At 42.6% G+C, this 11848-nt stretch overlaps 1 long non-coding RNA gene across 1 annotated transcript; it reads left to right on the top strand.

Moving 5' to 3' along the window:
• The first annotated feature begins 2488 nt into the window (after nucleotides 1-2488).
• LOC116082382 lies at nucleotides 2489-11477 on the top strand. Its single transcript, XR_004115269.1, has 3 exons — nucleotides 2489-2575; nucleotides 3462-3594; nucleotides 11195-11477. It is a non-coding gene; the product is annotated as an uncharacterized LOC116082382 (long non-coding RNA).
• The last annotated feature ends 371 nt before the right edge of the window (nucleotides 11478-11848 follow it).

Genomic DNA, 11848 nt, shown 5'->3' with positions numbered 1-11848 from the left:
GAGTTAACAGCGGAAGTAGGCGCCATCTTGCCATGGCGAATGCCTCTCAAGATCACGGCTCCCCACAAGCTACACATTCAGATATACGCTGGCGGGCCTGGCAGCATGGCTAAGTGCTTAAGTGTGCTCACTGCCTGTGCACAGGACCTGAGTTCAATTTCTAGCACCCACGTCCAGAGGCTCAGAATTGCCTCTGATGTCCTTTCTGGTTTCCCTGAGCACATGTATATATATCTACATGTGTATATGTGCAATTACACATAAAGACATAATTAAAAATTTTTTAAATCTTAAAAGATAAAGATACTATTAGGGCCTCATTTGTTAATATGTCTTATATTGTTCTAGGAAGTATGAAGATAATGTGAAATATATTGAAAAATTTAGACATTTTAGTAATTTAAGTGACCATGCCAATTAGATTGAATTAATACGATGTTAATATTTCCTCTTCTAGGAAAGCTTCTGTTACAGGGGAGAAATGGTAGAGGACCCCCAAACTCGACTTACTTTTGCAGCCTTAAGATGAGGTTCCCTTAGATATTTAAGAATTAGAATTCCTTTGAAATAGTTTGATGAATATCTGAGTCTGGCTATGAGCTGTTTACATTAGGACAGAACAAGCTCCTAGATGTAGATGGACCATGCGAAAAAAAGAACAGATTAAAAAAAATGATTATTATCTCGGTTAGTAGGAAAGTGTACTTTGAACTGAAACATTTTTCCTGAGCTCTGAAGACAGGGCGCTCTATTTTACTAAGAGTGGTCTACAAACCAATAAGGCCCCCCACTTTTTCATGTCTTCCTGACTCTGTGAGCCATTCCACTTAAATACATTAATATTCAGGTCTCCAAACTCATGTGCTTTCTAGACTGTTACCCCAGTTCCTCATAACCCACCAAATACCTGCCTCTACTGACGCTCAGATAGAGCTATCTCCCAGCCCCTACAAGTCTCCTTCAGAGGGATCCCCCACCTACACCTCTCCTCAACGACTGGTTATTGAGGAATGACCCAGGCCCCTCAGGATGCTCAGGACTTTATAGGTGTTATTCTAAGAACTCCGCATGTAGGTAATGTCATTAGCCCCATTTTATAGGGAGAAGAACAGGTTTGGAATGGCTAATTAGTTTTCTCACTATCAGATGGGAAGGATTTGAATACTAGAGCCAGGAAGTCAACACACCCCTACATGATAGCAAAGGCAGAGTACTGGTGTCAAGTGCCTATTCACCAGGCCTTTCTGCTTCCCAGGCCCCACTCTCTCATTCTAACTGAACTCCTTTGTTGCTGAAACCAATGTCCTTTTAGTTAAAAAAGTTTTATCAGTCCTTTAAGGGGTTTTAACCTACAATTTTGTCTAATTTTCCAAGGTGCTCTGCATGAGGGTAAAAGTCTAGTTCCCTTTGTACCCCTTTGGTATTCAGCGCAACATTGTTTGGGTGCTTGATACGTATTTCCTGAAGAAGAAACATTCAAATAGGTTATTCAGAGCCAGACTGATTTCCCAAGTCTAGGAGATCACAACTGGTCCACATCATGTCTTTCTCTCCTTATGGATTATTAGCAATGAATGCTTTGTCTTCCTTCAGATCACATGTGGATGCAGTCATGCCTCAAGAATGGAGATGGAGCCTTCGAGAAGGAGTTTGGTTTTCTAGGCTTTCAAAGTGAAGACCACAGGAGGACTGTCTTGTTCTCCTTCATGGGTGAGCACAGAGAGGAGATGGCTGTCTATAACCAGAATAAGTTCTTCGCAGGAACCCCAGTGGTCAGCATCTTGATTTTTGGAGTTCTAGAGTCCAGAATGGAGATAATACAAGTGTGAGTACTTTAAGCCACCCAATCTATGCCATTTTGTTATAGCAACCAGAGCTTACTGATACACAAAGGGGGAGTAGTCAGCATCTTTGTTTTGGATTTCTAGCCTTCAAAACTGAAAGAAAATAAGTGTGTGCTGTTTAAGCCATACAATCTATGGCTATCTGTTATAGCAACCTGAATTTACTGATTATACAAAGGAAAAGTCTTATATTGCATCAGGATGCTGATGGTGGACCACATACACAGTGGTAGAGCTAAAAGAATATATTACCCAGTGATGTCATAGCTGTCTTTAGTTTGTTGTGAGGATACTCTATGGTGTTTGCACAATGATGACATCACATAAGGATACATTTCTCATTCAGCAGTGCATGGTGGCATATGAGAAATAAGCAGTCCTTAGAAAATTTATGGAGTGCTTAGGTGAAAGAAAAACAACAAATGGGGGAGGGGGCCTGGAGAGAGAAGGGGTTGTGGAAACCCTCATTGCACACCTAGAGCCATAAAGTGAGGTTGCCTTCAGAGCTGGCGGAGCACGCTGTGCACCCAGAGCACGTACAACTTGGATATCTGACACTGACAGGCAATTAAAATCTATTTCAGTCTCAGCTAATCAGTAAGGGTATCGCAGCACAGTCTTCTTACTCATGGAGTTATTTCAAAGTCCTACTGATTGGAGCATGCAACTTCTCAAACGTCCTGCGCTCTTTTGTTCCTCTGGGTCCTTCTCATTCCAGCCTTTGCTACAATGTATCCTTTTCGGGTAGACGTCTGAGTACTGCTAGCCTAGTGTGTGAACACATCGTCCCAGGAAGGCAGAAGTGTGTTGAGGCAATCATAGTTATAAGAGGGTGGAATGATTCTGGAAATTCTGGAAAAGGCTGCTGGCAAAGATTGATTTGGGAGGGAACTTGGTCTTTAGGGTTTCCGAAGAGGTGAAGGATCTATGACACCCTAGACCAGAGTTCTCCACCTGTGGGGTGCAACCTCTTCAGTAAATCTTTGTCTTCAAAAATATTTACATTATTATCCATAACAGTAGTGAAATTACAGTGAATGAATTATCAGATGGGAAGGATTCGAATACTAGAACGATGAAGTACAATGAAGTAGCCATGAAAACAATTTTGTGGTTGAGGCGGGGTCACCATAACATGAAGAACTGTATTAAAGGGTCGAAGCGTTAGGAAGGTTGAGAAGCACTGCCCTAGCCTGACTTGGAGCCATCAAACGAGCTACACAGTATGCTGTGGTGGCAAGCATGAGAAGTTACAGCACATCACACTGGACCTTTGGGTTTGTGTTGTCATTGCTGAAACACTCTCACCATAGAATCTAGGATATTCTTTTTTCTTTTCTTTTCTTTTCTTTTTTTTTTTTTTAAGATTTATTTATTTTATTTGTATGAGCACACTGTAGCTGTCTTCATACACATCAGAAGAGGGCATCAGATCCCATTACAGATGGTTATTACAGAGCCACCATATAGTTGCTGGGAATTGAACTCAGGACCTCTGGAAGAACAGTTAGTGCTTTTAACTGCTGAGCCATGTCTCCAGCCCCTAGGATATTCTTAACGTTGGTTTGTAGCTCAGGTTGGCCTTGACCCTGTAATCCTTTTGCCTTCACCTCCCAGATGCTGGATTACGGATGTGTTACTATGTCTGAACTTCCATCCAGGATTTTTAACATTACCGTAGTGACAGGATATCCAAGTCCTTGCCAGGGACTGTTCCTGTTCTGTTTCATCGGATTCCTCCCTTTCATAGGTAAGGAAACTGAAGTGGCTCAAGTCTAAATAATAGGTTCAAGGCAGATAACGGAGGGCAGAAGCTAGCACTGAGTCCACATTGAGTGATGCTTGAGTGTGTGTTTTTATTTGTTCTTCCCTGAAGGTGGGGGATGCAAACTCTTCCCTACCTTCCATGATCCCCTGGGTGGAGCCCAAACCATAAAAGTTGCCAGTTACTGCTGAAGTCACTATTTTATAGGAATAGCTATTTTTGAAAGCAGCCATTTTTGACTCAGTAAGCACACATTTTGCATTTCCTGACTGCCAAGCATGTTTATATAGAAGGTACACCAATAATTTTGAGTGCAAGGGTGGTGTGAGAGAATGCTGCATGGTGAAATGAAAAGGAAATTCTAACATCAGCTGTCTGAAATCTGTGGTTTAGGTTACAGTACAGTGGCAGTCCGGTTTCTTACGTTGCAGTTCCAGGCTTGGCCGGGAGGGTGCGCTCTAGTCACCCATGGGCTCAGAATAACAGTTCTAATTTAAACTGATCTGTGCAACCTTTCCTCAGAGAGAGGAACCCTGTATCAGCATCAGATTGTCCTTTGACTCAAAACACTTTTGTTGACACTTCATTGGATGAAGTAAGTTATTTGGGCAAGCCTTATTTCCAAAGTGTGGAAAGCTGCAATCTTGTCCTCAGTCTTTGAGAAAAGGTAATGCTGGGACAGGCTACAAAAGGAGCCTTGTGATGGTTAGCATTGTTAATCAATTTGACAGGATGTAAAGCCACCTAGGAGGCCAGCTTTTGGGAACACCTGCAAGAGGTTATCTAGATTAGTCTCCGGCTATGCCTACGAGGAGGAATTATCTTGATTAGGTTAATTGAGATACACCATAAAAGTGGCTGACACAATTCTCTGGGTTGGGCCCTGAGCTATGTGGAAAAGGGAAAGCTGTTTGAGCATCCACATTCATCTGTTTCTGTTCTCTGGTTGTGGATACAACGTAACCCGAAGCTCCTGCTATCATGACCTCACCGCCATGAGCCGGAAAGCAAATTAACCCTCCCTTTCTTCAGTTTTCTCTGTCCTGCTCCTTCACCACAGCAAAGAGACAAGTAATCCAATCCCATGTAGCAGTGGCTGATGAATGGACAGTCGCAGATTGCAGGCATGATAGACACCCTAGGAATGGTGACTAGGTTCCGTTGAGAAGACAGAGCTTGCATCAGAAATACCGAGAGAAAACACCATTATTTTAAAATACCGCCACTCAAATTACTTTTTACTCATTAGAGTACACCAACCAAGGACAACCATGTGACTATTGAGTAGCTTGAGAAGCAAGCCTTCTTTTTGTTTCAATCCAGGCCAGGCACAAACAAGCTTTATGACTATTTTCATTTCCAAAGAATGTCTATATGAAAAAATTCTATTCATACTCCACAGTTCATAAAATTTTATCAAGTGGTAACATTAAAATCCCATTATTTCCTTTGAAGTACCTACCATTCTGTGTATGGTTTTTTTTTTTTTCCTCTCTCTTCATATTTGGGTTAAGAGCTCTTTATATTGATAGCAAAGCTTGTGTCTTACAGTTTGATTAACAAGTGCTCATCCAATTATGCTTTAGAATTGTAAACAAAACAACTTTTGTACAATTTCTGGTTTCTCATAAAAAGATGAACTTGACAGATTTGATGTCTTGGTCCCTTCCCATTCAGTCTGCTTTCTCATTCTGGCCCTTCCGCTTTCCCACCATCTTGTCTCTCCCATCACGTCTTCTCAACCCATTTCTTCAATTTTCTATCCTTCACCTTTCCTATTCTCATTCTCATTCTTTTTCATGTTTGTTTTTCTCCCCGGTCCTCCTCTTCTCCTACAACCCCCTTCTCCATTTTTCTAGTAACCATTTCATATTACCCCAGCTGCAAATCCACCTTGTGTCTGACCAACTCAACTCTCTTAGTCTTAAGGACATAGTCAAATTACTATTATTTGTGGTCCCTCCAGCTGATGAGTATGAGCTCTTTAGCACTTTCACTTCAGAGCTCCCAGAAAAGTTATTCCTGGGATTATTTGTATAATATCTTTTTCCAATGACATTTCCAATAAAATATGAAAGCATGTGTCAGGAGTCTCTTTCTAAGTATGGCTGTTGGTCCCAGTATAACACCTTAGCTATGACAGGTGTCCAACAAATATTCAGCTATCTTTAGTCAGTTAATACCACTTAGTATTATTTTTTATTATATATGTGGTTGTTTTGCCTACATGCCTGTATGTGTGCTATATGTGTGCCAGGCCTGTGGAGATAAGGGGAATGTATTGGGTCCCCTGGAACTGGGGTTGCAAATGGCTGTGAGCCACCATATGGGTGTTAGGAATCAAACCTGGGTCCTTGGGAGGAGCAGGCAGTGCTTTTAACTGCTGAGCCCTTTCTCCAGTCCAGTCAGCAATACTTGAAGAGACTTGGGCATTCTTTGTGCAGTTGAGAGATGCAGGCTGACTTAGCAGGGAGTCAACAGAAGACTTTGGATAGAAGGAGAAACATGGCTGCCCATTCAGTAGGGCTTACAGAGGTGGGGATGCTTTGTGGAGAGCGGTCAGGTGCCCAGTGAGGTCAATTTAAGTTTGATGGTTCAGACCTCTGAAGTCTAAAATTGATACTGATGGAGTGGTACATGAAGTGCAAAGAGAGGGAAAACCCTATTTTTCTACCAGTTACGTACGGTCCCTTTCTGCTTGCCAACATGTCTGACATGATAGACTGAAAGTACCATTTTCTTGGTAAAATAAATACAGACTTCTTTCTAAAAACACCTTTTGATACTTTATGAGTACGGCTGGTGTATGTAACCGATCAAGACCAACATATGGTTTATTATGACATTTTGCTGATTAAAATAGTCTAGACATAAACTTGAGATTTCAGAAATGTTGAAGTTAAGTAAGAAATACATTTTAATGTACAGTAGATGTGTACTTAGTGCTAGGCCACCTGTGTCCCTCCAGGAATTACGGGCCAGGAAGTACTTTTGACTCAAGAAGTGTGTCTGAAAATTAAGGTTGTAAATTAACAACAGCTTGTCTATTAGATTATTTCAGCCATAAAGGACTCAGTATGTTTCAAAACGCTCGTGATTTTCAATACATTTCTGTGGCTTGATTTAATAAAGAGTGATGCTAGGAAAGCCTTTGGCTCGGAGCTCTGTAAAAGCACATTTTTAGAAAAATCCCAGAGAATAAATAGTAGCTGCTATTTAGGCTGCGGTAAAACACACCTGTGGTAAATGGAAAAAGGAAAAGCTTGAGCCGCCCCTTGGCTCGGGCGGGCCTCTGGGTGGACACCAGGGGGAGCGTGTGGCTTTGGTGCCAAGAGGCCCGGGCCCTCCTCTGCCTCAGAACCTTGAGTGCAGCTGCGTTCTCCTTCTGGCCTGTTTTCCTGGCCTGGAACACATGAATAATGAGGCCTGATTAACACGCAGGGGGGCTGTGAGGATTAATTGGCTAATGTTTGGGACTGAGCACTTTGAAGTGCAGTCCATTATGAGGAGTTGTTGGGGCAATCCTGAGACTCCTTCAGGTCTCAGTTTTGATTAGCTGTTGTGTCAGTCTGACCCTCTTAGGGACAGAGGGAGGTGGAGGAAGCCAGGGACAGAGCTGGGCACTGGGAAGGGAGGAGGCCCAGGGATCGCTGGTTGACACTCAGAGAAGCAGGAAGATAAAAAGTGGGGAGGGAAGGAGCAGGGATGGGGGGTGGGGGGAGGGTTGGGGGTTAGGTGGGAGGTAGAATGAGTGGGGAGGGAAGGGGAGGCTGAAGAAGGAGACAGGTAGAAGCTGACAGGGAAGAGAAAGGAGAAAATAAAGAAACAGGGGCAGCATTCTGAGGTCTCTGAGGGCCTTACTTCCAGGTGGCCTGTGAGTTTCCCAAGTCTGGGCATTGCCAGGACCAAGGTGGCCAGAATGCTTTTATTTTTTTTTCCTTTCTTCTGCAGCCAGGCTCTTGAGTTGGCAGGAACCATGGAGCTCCTGGTGATGTGAAGCCTCTGATTCATATTCTTTCATATTCTCTCTCTCTCTCTCTCTCTCTCTCACTCTCTCTCTGATCATGTGTGTGAACTGTATTTATCATTTTTCTTTGTGAACTATTTTAAGACTAGAACATTGGTGAGTGGTCAGGAGAAGTTGGTTTATTTTCGAGTTTGGTGGCTTTCCTGTGGGACGGGGACTGGAACTCTTCATTAACCTCACTGGCTTCAGCTGAACCATATCAGTTGAACAATCCAGAGGCCTAGCCAAGCCCAGGCATGGAGATCCGTTACCTTCTGCCTCATGAGAAAGCACCCTGAACTCGGGGCTTACAGCAGAAAGTGTTTATTTCTCTCATGCTTCTGAGGGTTAACCTTTGGCTCTGGACAATTTTGAAAGTATAGTCTGTGCTACGGTGATCCCAGCTGACCTCATGGGTCTGTGGTCAGCTGGTGGGATAGGTGGAGTCTGATGGAGGGATGTATTTCTCTCATTCTCCAGCCAGGTAGCCTCTGCCCATACAGACAGTGGTGAGATTTCCGATGAGTGAAGGTTGTGCGGTATCTTGGGGTCTAGCTCCCAGGAGACGCCATCACCCTGTACGCCACCTCCAAACTGCAGCAGGAAACCAGACTGTAGCTCTAGGTGGAAGCAGCTGCCAGAGACCGAGGCCAGTGTTTTCCTCAAATTGCCACACCAAGGGACAGTTCAAACCCAATAGACAGTCAACAGAAACTGGAACCAATGTGAGGACACCTTCTGTTTTCTTTGTGTGCAGCACCAAGAGTCTGAGGCTACACAACCCAGCTACGGTTCTGAATACATTTTGTGATTTTAAAATAAGATTCTCCACCATTTTGTTGGTTTATCCCTGGGCAGGGCTTCTTTTACTCAGGGTGACTAGGAAAATAATCAGTTAATATGAATTTTTAGAGAGAACTTTACCTGTATTGCAGAGCCTGGTGAACAAGGGACATTTGATAAGGAATTATAAAACACAATAATGAGAACATGTATGATTATGCATTTAGGACCCTTAAGCTACATTTCTAAAATAGAGTTTTACTCATAGAAGAAATTTACGAAAGAGACATAAAGAGATGAAAAAAGATGTGTTTTATTCCATTCTAAAGGTAACAATGCATAACAGTAAACGTTTTAGCATGATTCTGTCCGGTCCTCTCCCCTTCCCTCCCTCCCTCCTGCCCTCCCTCTTTCCCTCCCTCCTTCCTTATTGCAGTGTATATGCATGTCTCTGTGTATGTATGCTGGTGTCTGCAGAGTCCAGATGAGGATGTCAGATTTCCTGCAGTTGGAGCTGCAGGTGGCTTGGAGCCACCTTAACACGGGTGTTAGGAACCAAACTCAGATCCATTGGAAGAGCAGCAACAAGCACTCTTAACCGCTGAGCCATCCGTCCTAGCTCCAAGAATCTTTCTTAATGTATGGGTGGGTGGCTCTACTTCAAATGTAATGTCATTCAACCCCGATTTTATAATGTATTTTTACATCAGTAAATATATTCTTATTGCCTAATTTTTGTCAAGTGTACAGTATTCTGTTGCACATATGTGCCACAATTTATTGAACTTACTCTTTATTAATGGGTATTTAAATAATTTTAGGTTTCTAAACATATTTTTAGAAAATCATGTGACCATTTAGTCCTTTTTTTTTTTATATATATATATAAAAACCCCACATTTTCAAATATTTCCTTGGGATATATTTCTAGAGGTGGTGTTGCTTTATCAAAGAATGAGTGTGTTTTACAATTCCCCTCCTCTTAAAAATCACATTAGTTACTATTTGTGTGTGTGTCTGTGTGTGCGTGTTATGTGTGTATGTATGTGTGTGCATGTGATCATTGTGGGCACATGCAGCCTGCGTGCACACATGAAGGTCAGAAGACAACTTGTGGGAATCTGTTTTCTCTTTCTACCATGTGAGAGCTGAGGATCAAGGCGAAGTTGTGAGGTTGAGTGATTGGCACCTTTCCCCCCTGAGCCATCTCACTAGCCCCATTTTAACCATTCCTAATTCCTTCTAGTACATCTCAATAAAGTGCCACCCTTTGCTTCCATATTACTTAGTGATGATAATGTCTACTTTCTTTGGTCCATCATGTTCTATACACACTGAAAAAATAGTCCTTAATCCCTTTTCGATGGCTTTGCATTCATCTGAAAGGTTTAAAGCCCTCATACCACAGAACTGGAAAGACTTGTGGAAGTTGTTAATTCTAATTCCACAGGTAAGACTAGATGCTACCACCTTCTCACACTGCTCACTTTAAAGTGCTGGTATTAAGGAAATGCAGCAGACATGGTATTAAATTGGACAAATCTCCATCCAACTTAAACCTATTAGGTAGAACTTGGTTTCTCCTCATTCCAGGACCATAGTGGGAGGGAGAGCAGCCTTCTGAAGGGCCCTGATTTCCCCAAAGGAACAAGATTACTCTTGCTGTAGCTGAGCCCCATGTGTCTTAGCACTTCATGCAAAATAAGTGGCAGACTCTTTGCTTAGTTCTGGAGTTTTGAAATGAACCATAATGAGTGTGGAGCCAGCTTCTATGAGCAGGAGAAATGGTGAAAGATGCACTAGGGGCATCTGACAGGACAATTAGGAACATGTTAATTCTATTAGCATTTTCCCGACAATTTTCACCAATTTTGCAAGCTCAGAGTGTTTTGAATTTTGTTCTGTGCCTGGTGTTCTCAACTTCATCCTCTTTAGGTGGTGGGCAGCCTGATCTCAGAGAGCAGAGTCATCTCTCTTCTGGTTCACTTTCTCCTGGTTCCTAATCCTTCTACCCAAATGGGGCTGATTCTGAGCTGATGCTGAATTTGATTGTACCCCTGTTAAAGCAGAGGATTGCCAGTTTCCAGATCATAGGGAGGCGGGTCGGTATTTCAGGAGATCATACTTCTAAGCTATTCTAAGGCATTACAGGGCCACTCTCTCTGACTTCATCCCTCGTTATGCTTACTGCTCAGAAGATTCACTGCATTTTCTTGCTCAGACATGGCAGGCACTCACTGAGTACAAATTGTGGCAGGTGGCATGGCTTTGGCTTGAGCTGAGCACTTTGAGTGATACTGAACAGTCACAACAGTTATCCAATTGTGTGTGTTTGGGACCCACTCTCATTCCCCCCCCCCCCCCCCGAGACCCCCGGAAGCAAATGATTATGTATTCTTGAGCTTGTTTGTTTTTGTTCCCGATGAGGGAACCAGGGTTCCCAGAGTCTTAAATTACCCAGAGAATGGAAGAACTGCTAAGAATCTCTTTGCTTTTGTCATTTCATTCTAGAGTATCCCTATAGACTAGAATGTAAACTTACCTCTGGTACTATCATGCTATGACTGGTATGGGGCTAACTAACTACTCTCTGACTAGATGTGAATCTTGTTCTGCAGGAGGGAATCCATGACTGGCAATGTAAACTTTGTCAACTCATGGAAGGGGAGGTCTTAGATTCTGGGTAGAACTTATTTACCTTGATTGTCCTGGTGTCAAGCTGACTCCTAATAATTATGTTTATGTCTATACATAAATATTACTTTCCGCATTAATCAGAGATGCTTTCTTTTGCAGGGAACAGCGATGAATGCAGAACTGCATGATAGCTCAAAGTACTGGGAATGAGTGATCTCTGAATGCTTGGCCCTAAATAGGACATTTAGACTAACTCCCCAAAGGCTCAGTAAATATCACAGAAGAGGGAGAAGAAAGAATATGAGCAGAAACATAAGGCGGAATGCAAAAGAGCATCATGCGATCGGAGCAATCATGACCTCACAGCCACTGCAACTGCTTTCAGTGAGTCTGTACAACCCTGGGCCTGTCAACAGACTGAAAAGGGGCTCACAATGCTTTATACCTTATTGTTGAGCTGCTACCTACTGATAGATTCTTGGGGAAGGGAAGGCATTGTCTTGGGTTACATACCCACTGATGAGTCTACCAGGCTCTAATAGTTACTTCCAAACACATAGTCACACAGATGGCCCTGGTTAAACTAAAAAACAAAACAAAAAAACTCATGAGTGTGGAAAAGAGACTCCTAGGGTGAAGGAGGGGTAAAAGGAGTTGGAGGAGTTTCAGAGAGTGTGGGGGATGACAGTAATCAGGACGTATTTGTATGAAATTGCCAGAAAATAATTTTAATATAGTTAGAAAGGAAAAAGAAACACTCTTTAGAGAGCCTACATCTTAAAATTCTCAACTCCTTCTCTGTTGTTTTTTTTT

This window comes from Mastomys coucha, unplaced genomic scaffold (assembly GCF_008632895.1).
Source record: "Mastomys coucha isolate ucsf_1 unplaced genomic scaffold, UCSF_Mcou_1 pScaffold7, whole genome shotgun sequence".
Lineage (NCBI taxonomy): Eukaryota > Metazoa > Chordata > Mammalia > Rodentia > Muridae > Mastomys > Mastomys coucha.
Note: the sequence above shows the minus strand (reverse complement) of the source record. Positions and strands in the feature narration are given on the sequence as shown.